The sequence below is a fragment of the Lycium ferocissimum genome, chromosome 2 (assembly GCF_029784015.1).
Source record: "Lycium ferocissimum isolate CSIRO_LF1 chromosome 2, AGI_CSIRO_Lferr_CH_V1, whole genome shotgun sequence".
NCBI lineage: Eukaryota > Viridiplantae > Streptophyta > Magnoliopsida > Solanales > Solanaceae > Lycium > Lycium ferocissimum.
The window spans coordinates 68,535,611-68,543,733 of NC_081343.1; the positions used below are offsets into that span (position 1 = coordinate 68,535,611).

General features: G+C 42.3%; 1 pseudogene; it reads right to left on the minus strand.

Moving 5' to 3' along the window:
- Positions 1-2,941: 2,941 nt before the first annotated feature.
- LOC132047083 (formin-like protein 6) lies at positions 2,942-8,123 on the minus strand (annotated as a pseudogene).

Here is an 8,123-nt window from a genome sequence, read left to right on the forward strand (position 1 = left end):
AACCCTCGGGGCAAACTCCGAAAGGCAAAAGCAATACCGGAGATAGTGAATTCAAAGGGCCACGGGGGCAAGAGGGGAGCCCAACAAACACGTAATGGAATAAAACGTATTACCGTGGTTTTGCGCCGCCCACCGGCCACGAGACAGGCGGGCCCATGTCCGCTTCTCGCGGGGCACCGGCGGAGGAGCGCAGTAACCCATTCGCCGCATCGCGGACGACGGGGAGGTGCACGTATCCGTTTGCCGAGTAAGTGCGGAAAAGAGAAGGCAATGAGTCGACAAAACCAAAGAACGAATAGAAAACGACTAAATGCACAAGAAAGATTGCCCAAAAATTCGAGCTTACGCTTATCGTCCCATTCCTCCCAGGCGGGCCCGAAGTCGGCAGGATGATGTCCCTCGCCACACTCTGACGTACCTCTCTAGCCACCCTATCCCGGCCTCGTCCATCTTCGAGAAGAACGGGTTCCGCTCGCTTGACAAGTTTTATTACACCGCCCGAAAGACCCTCGGGGTAGCATGCGCGTGACAAGTGGCCCAACAGAACTCTCCGCGTTGTTGGCTAAAAAAAAAAAAGCCTAGAGACACGCAACGACCCTCCAAACGATCGGACCGATCGCGCGCTAAAGTCACGCCATAGGTCCCACATGTCAAGGATTACCTGATCAACTCCGAGGATCGGTTTTGAGTGGTAAAAGGGTAAGTGTATACGAACAAGAACCCTTCTCTGATCGGTGACAAATTCATCCGGCCCGTGCAAAACCCACGGCGGGTATCCCATCCAGCCGGCCCGGACTACGTCGAGTCTTTCCTCCCGAACGATGAGCGGGTATCGCCTCACATCGTATCCCCGTCCGAGACCGAGGACGGCTTGTCGACCTCCGGATCTGTTAAAATTGAATTTGGCTCGAATATATCCGAGATCGCGAGCTCGATTTAGGGACGGTGACCTGGATCCCGGGTGACGCGGTGGAACTTCGTGGGAAGCGGTGGACTCCGGACATTTCGAAAGTATGAAAGGAGAAGGGTTTAAAAGTAAAAGGGGAAGTGAAGGAATCGGTGATTCGTGGGATGACGAAACAAAGAAAGAACTAAACCGAAACAATTGGCGAAATCAACTCTTTTGCATTTATTTTGAGTTAATGAGTCAAACCGCAGTGTCGTATGCAGCTAGATAGCAATCTTCGAGAATGTGAAGCGGATGTAGGAGAAGAGAGGAGGTCAAGAGAAACAAAACGTGAAAGTGGTAAATGAATGTGACGGGCCTTATATAGGCGAGGAAGAGGAACGGTTACCGAGGGTGACCAATCGCATAGCCGCGTGTCCCCATCATTAATGAGAGGCGGCGCGGGGTAACGTGCAAAGGCGGTTGACCGAGGCGTTACGTGGTCATTCCCGCCAAAATTTAAAGATAAGAACGAGCCGGCCGAGTCACCCCGTTTGTTGTTATTCACTTCCCGTTATCCCGATGGATCCGCATGACGAGAAGTGAGGGGTTATCCGTATACGGAAAACCGGACATAACGTAAACCAATGAAGCGAGGGCCGAGGCAAGGAAGATGGAACGTGCTCGATGACATTCGAGCCGAACCGGAGGAGCGCTTATACCGGGAGCCGAACCGTAGAGCGCCCGCACGGAAAGCCGAGCAAGGACACCATTCGTCCACCACCTTATCGTTGGTCCCAAGATAGCCGCCGGTCCGAATGGTCGTTGGTCCTGTAGCCGCCGCACGCGAGCCACGCGTCGCAGCGGCCCCCCGCCGTGGTCAACCACCAACCATGCGTGTGTCGCGGCGCCGCCGCCCAATCCCCCCCAAATCCGTTCGTAGCCGTCCTTGTTATTATTATTTTATTAATTCACATTGTACGAAGCCCATGGAGGCAAAAAGACTATAAATATGGGACACCCCCCTCCTTTGTGGGGGTTGGCTCCTTCACATGCAAGAACATTTGTAAGAAAAGGATCTCATATACTTACTCTCCCTTTCATTTATTCGGCCAAGGCCGTTTTCTCTCAAGAATTATTGCTAATCATATAATACATTGCTCACAAACGTCTACATCTTTGGTCGCTTTCATTGGAGAGCCTTCCAATCTCTATTTCCTTTATCTAACATACGCCAAGAACAAAGCACATATCCTATACCCACTTATAAATTCAATTGATTATCCAATTTCGGGGTAAACAAGTTTATTTTGCCAGTTAGAACGGCGAATTGCACCTGTCAAACTTGGAATGTTTCGCCGGGAGAAAGAAATGGTGCCTCTTGTGGAGGGAAATCGGTTTCTCAAAATCAGTGTCGTGCCATTACTCAACACAGAAACGCATATTTGTGTGCTGTGATGAAGGCGAATTTTAGCCATTGAGGAACCTGCGCTCCTCTGGGTATGTCTTTCTAAGTACCCTTACCCATTACTCACATTCAATCACTGACGGATACATGTAAATTCGGATCCCTTCATATATCTATTTTATATACTATATGGAACTAATACAATTATTAAACAGGCTTACAGCCGTAAAGCATGCATTTTTACAGTCATTTGGTGTGCCTACCATGCATTTTTACTGCTATTGATCATTGATGTAGTTACCATTTACCATTACATAATGCAGATATAGAATTTAAAGGCATTGGATTCATCTGTTAAATATACATACATATCTTCGAAATTTGTTGTTAATTTTCTATGTACATGTATAATAGTCCAAGTCTTAAACAGTTAATGCACTTACATCCACTGCATATATGTTGGATCCACCTGTCTACATCAGGAAGGGCTTTGTATATCCAAAGAGTTTACTAGGTGGCGTAAATGCTTTATTTGTTTAGTTTTTACATATCTTTTTGCATTATTAGTGGCTGCGGGGCCTAAACCCCGACAAGCTTTCCATAATATCCACTTAATCTGCTGGTTAAACAGCTGTATGGGACTTAAGTTAGACAAAGGCGTAACGAATGTTTATTCTATAAAGTAAAAGGAATAATTTCTTTGCATTACAGCATGGTACTATCAAAAACAAGATTAGACTATCATGTTGCCTAGCATTGAACTTTTATGTCTCTTGACTATGTTTACAAATGAACAGGAGTGTGCCTAGGTCTATATTCGTCTCAAAAGACAAAAAAGAAAAAGAAAAAAAAAAAAAAGAAGAAGGAATAATCCCTTAACACCATATCGATTCGTCTGCACTGAAAGTTGATTATGAGTAACTAGTCCTGTTTGATGCAATCCTAGAATGCTGCTTTGTAATATTTTGTATCTTTGTGAAGGTTTGATGTATAGACTGCCTACTCTTTGTACTGTTCCTTCACTTATTACTTCTTGTTCATGGAGCTGACTGCTATCTTTGCCTGCTAGCACCAAAATGTTAATGTCTCCTTGAAGATGTGAGACTGCTTCAGACTAGTGTTACTTTCCCCATCTTCATGCTCCTCCTGTACTTGTCCATTAATGAGATTGAATTATTTTCACATAAATCTCATGGTGATAAGCTATCATCATCCGAACTCCTTCCTTGTTTCACATTATATCTGTTTAAGACTGGTAGTGGTGCAGTTGCAGCTATTCTGAATGATCTTGCACCACCTACCACTGAATGATCCTGCATCCGCCTAACATCTTTACACACATTATCCAATATGGAGAGGAAGTCTCGCACGATCACGAATATTCTGAGGGGATGAGCTCTCCTTTTTGCAGCATCACCATGAAAGTATTCTGTTACCTGTTTGACCATAGATAAGGCCTTTCTTTCTTCTGCCCTTATCCTCACTATTCCATCTTCTGCCTCCTTAAGAAATACTTTCATCGATTCAAAAAAGCTACCTTGCATACCTTCCGTTTCATATTGCAAAATTGATCTTGCCTTATCAAGTCCTACTTCAAGCTTCAAGACATAGCTTCCCAGCACATCTGAGTCCATTGCTGCTGCTTTTTTGACATTACCAAGCTCTCTGCTTAATCCAGAAACAACTTGCAAACCTTGCTTCTTGAAATCCACCTCTTTGAATTTGATGTCTACTTTATTAGAAAGACCGTCGCCTGGGGTTTCAGAATCCAGCTCTTCTGACCTGATAATCTCCTGGACCACAAAGTGAAGCAAGGTCGTCTTCCCATCTGTTCCTTTTATATCCACCAATTTCAAAAGAGTGTCAAGTTTGAAAGCTCTTGCATCACCACGATAAGTTCCAACATTCATGCGGTTTCCTGTCCTTAAAACAGCTTCAAGTAGTTTGAGGAATAGTCTACTATTCTTCAATTCTTCACTAGCTACCTGTTCATATGATGTGCAATGCACCAGAGTTATTATGATTCTTTTAAATTATTGTAAGGAAAGTCTAAATCCAGGTATAGGTGCAGAAAGAAATTTTAGCCTAGCTAATGTATTTTAGGTAATTAGTGCAGTATTTCTTCAAGAGTGGCTCAAGTTTACCAGTGGAATAATTTGTTGTAGTCAAGATTCTTAGAGAGGTAATCCATGCTAATAATCTCAGTGAAAGTGTTAAATTCAACTCTAAATTAAGGCACAAAGAATGCCAATGTAAAAGTTTTAGTGCAGTTAACCTGGGACATCAATATATAACATATTTATGTCACACCATTCTGAGAAATCACAGTCATGAGCCATACTAATACTTGTTTAAAGGAGGAGTTTAAACGAGATAATAAAAGGATAAGGGTACATCTGAACAATTCTTGAGGTATCATAGTCTAATGGAGTCAATCTTAATGTACGTTGGTGGAAGAACTTGCCATTATAACGGTTATGTGGGTCGCATATGGAAAGTCCTCGTTTAGCAAACAAGCATCAGAATTTTGTCCTAATCAAAATATTGATGTATTGTTAACATGTGAATACAAATGACTTTTAAGCTCTTCGGAGACAGTACAAAGTTAAATAGATAGTCGATAGTACCTCCAAGGTTTGGAAGGATTTCTCAAATCATTTACTTCGCCATCAAAATTTGCTCTGTAAAGCATGGCTTCTACTCTTTTGAAGGCAAAAGGTATATCAAGCACTGTCTTGAGGAATCGTTCTGCAGGCCCTAACTTTGAGGTGTCTTCACTGTACTCTCTTAATTTTATCTCTTCTTCTTTTGTTGGAGCCATCTTGACCAAAGTCTCCAGAAGCTCAGGCCCTAGTCCTTCAGGATTTCCTGCACCACCAAAAGACATTCCATGTATGATGAAGCTGAAAAAAGTTCTTCCTGAGTGATAATGTACTGGTGTCATAGGTAAATTGTTTTGGCATATAAAGAACTGAAAAATATGCAATTAATTACTCCTAACTATTAGATAATTAGCTTCGTAATGGCATATGATGTCCTCTGGTGCACTTGCTGTGATTAAGCCTCTTTGTTCAAAAGATGGCACAACTTGAGACAATCTACTGACGGTCAATGTACATGCATGTCTTAAAAGTTTGGTTCAGCAAAATGCTGTTAGAGTTTTCAGGGAGATTTACAAAGTCATTAAGTAAGAATGAAAATAATATGCTGCTTCTAGATAAAATTGTTTATTAAGTTGGATACATATTTTCTGACAAGATGAAGCACATATATGTTTTCAGGAATACTGAAAACATTATAAAAGATGAAGGGATGCTCTGTCAAAATGCTTCAAAGTGTTTATTGAATTCAACAGGAGCTTGTGTGTTTGGATATCTGTTGTTTTCTGTTTTCTTGCTCTTCTGAAGAGGTTGGAGTTATTGTAGGAAAGTTTTCACCTTTGCAATAGGAAAGCTTTCTTTATTTCTGCTGAGATAATTTGATTATTCTTCGAGACACCGAATGGTATTAGGAAACTCTTGAGACTACTATGGATTGGATGCTTGAACTCTATGGTGCAACTGCCATTAGGAACTTACAGTTGGAGAACTAGAAAGATATGCATTTGAAATGGCTTTCTCGTTACACTAGAGAATGGAAGTAGGAAGGAAAAATACCATATGAAAAATGCAAGTTCTCACTGGCTATTTCTAGTAATGGACTTGATTCAACTTTCTAAATGTTCTCCAATCTAAAGGTTCAAAACAATTTAGAAGCTAAGCCTATGCTTATTATCTACCAACATTTACCCATTTCTACATTATGCAGAAAAAGATTGCACTTTCACTTGTTTGGACAGATCCTGAACTATGTTAAAGATACTGAATACCAATATGAGAGATTACATACCATTTAGAAGGGCTTCAGAAACCTCGTCCTTAGTTACATTCAATGCTCGTAACATTATGGCAATATTCTGTGACTTCTTGGGGTCAAGTACCTTATTCTCCCGCTCTACTGAGGAAGGACTGATTTTCTTGTTGCTTCATTTGGTACAGAATTTGCTGAATTACATCCAAAAAGTGACTCCATCATGTCCTCATTCAATCTGCAATACAAAAGGTACTTCTTTGGTAAGATATTAGTGTTGCTGGTAAATCGAACCATAGTATATTTGATCATCTACTTACTGAAAGGAACTCGATTTTTAATTGGTCCCACACTGTGGCTCGATCAGAGGTTGCTCGCACTTTATCCCAGTGCAAAGGCTTCAACTTGGGCTTGGATGGATCTGTATCGCCGAATCATGTCTTTCTAAAGAACTGACACCTTCATTTTGTTCTTCAGAAGAACTTGTCTTCTCACTCCCTGGTGTTGATTTCGGAGTGGGACTCTTGATTCTGTCTTGACCATTTGAGGGTAAGCTGTTGAAGGAACATTTCTTTGTGATCCTTCCGGTTTACGGGGTGTTGAGAATGGAAGTGGGGGCGGAGGAGGAGGAGGAAGAGGTGGTGGTGGTGGTGGTGGTGTTTTTGATATTTGTTGGGCTTGGTTGCTTATCAATTGGAGCCTTGTCATATCTAGTGGAGGAGGTGCTGATGAAAACTTAGCCCTTTTTGGCACATATGGCAATTCCGGCTTAGTATACTGCAAAGGAGGCTCAGGCGGAAGTTGTTCCAACTGACCCCTTGTTGTTGCCGCGGTGGAAGTGGAGGAGCTGGAGCTTGCTTAATGGATGGTATTATAGTATGTTTTACATCAGGGGATGAATCAGAAAGGCGTGATCTTGGAGAAGTTCTCTTTGAATAAGGGACATAATTCTTGTTGCTGCTTGGGTAACTCGGAGTGTAACAATAACCTTCTTCATTGCTAACAGAGGAGCCTTGTGGAGTATGAAATGCAGTGTCATGACTCTCCTCATCGGATGATGACATTGCAGTTGGTGAATTCATACCAGGAGGGGCTGGAGGTTTGCTCAGTGGCGGAAGGGGTTGAAGGTCAGGACTTGGCCTATACCTAGTATCCAATCTTTTTACAGAGCTCAATTTTCGATAAGGTGACTCATTAGCATCATTGGACTCAGTCACAGATGATGTCTTAGCGGGTGGCTCAACTGTCCCAATGTAAAGGAAAGTAGAAGGTGGCATTCCTGATTCCTCATTGATCCTCTGAGAATTGCCCCCTACTAGCTTTTGACTTTCATCAGGGTGCTTGACGTGGCGTTTGTAAAGGAAAAATGCCAAGGCGGATAACATTCCCAAGGTAACAATTCCAACTGATATTGCAATTGCCACTTTCTTGACTGGCTTTGCAGTCTGCGTGGCAACTGAGTTTGACACTGGATTTCCATTAGCTGGAGCTGATGGTGGTTGATGTGTCTGATCTGGTGTAGTCCCAGTTGGGACTTCTGGAAAAAAAGGCTGTTCTGGACTGGAACTGACCGGCTCGGCCGCGGCGGTGTTGAACTAACTGGAAAGAGTGGTTGATGCAGAATTCTCCTGGTGTTTTCCTTGGCAACCAAATCTTGAAATTGAGATGTGAAAGATGAATGCAGTGATAGTATGAAGAAGATGCTTAGAGCTACTGCTCTCATGGTATTAGTTTGAAGGTCTCTCTTCTATTATGTTCTTTTCCCAAATTCATCTCTGATTTTTGTTCCACATATAATTCTCAAGAGAGAAAAAGACAGTAAAGAGAAGCTTCTGTTTGCTGCAAGATCTGGTTGTTGTAGTGTGGACTGGGGTGGGTGACGTGAGCATTAGCCCGCACTTTCTATAATTATGCACTGGAATTAAGATTTTGTTATGCTTAGTTGTTTACAGTTAGTTGTGTTTAACCGGATATGAAATT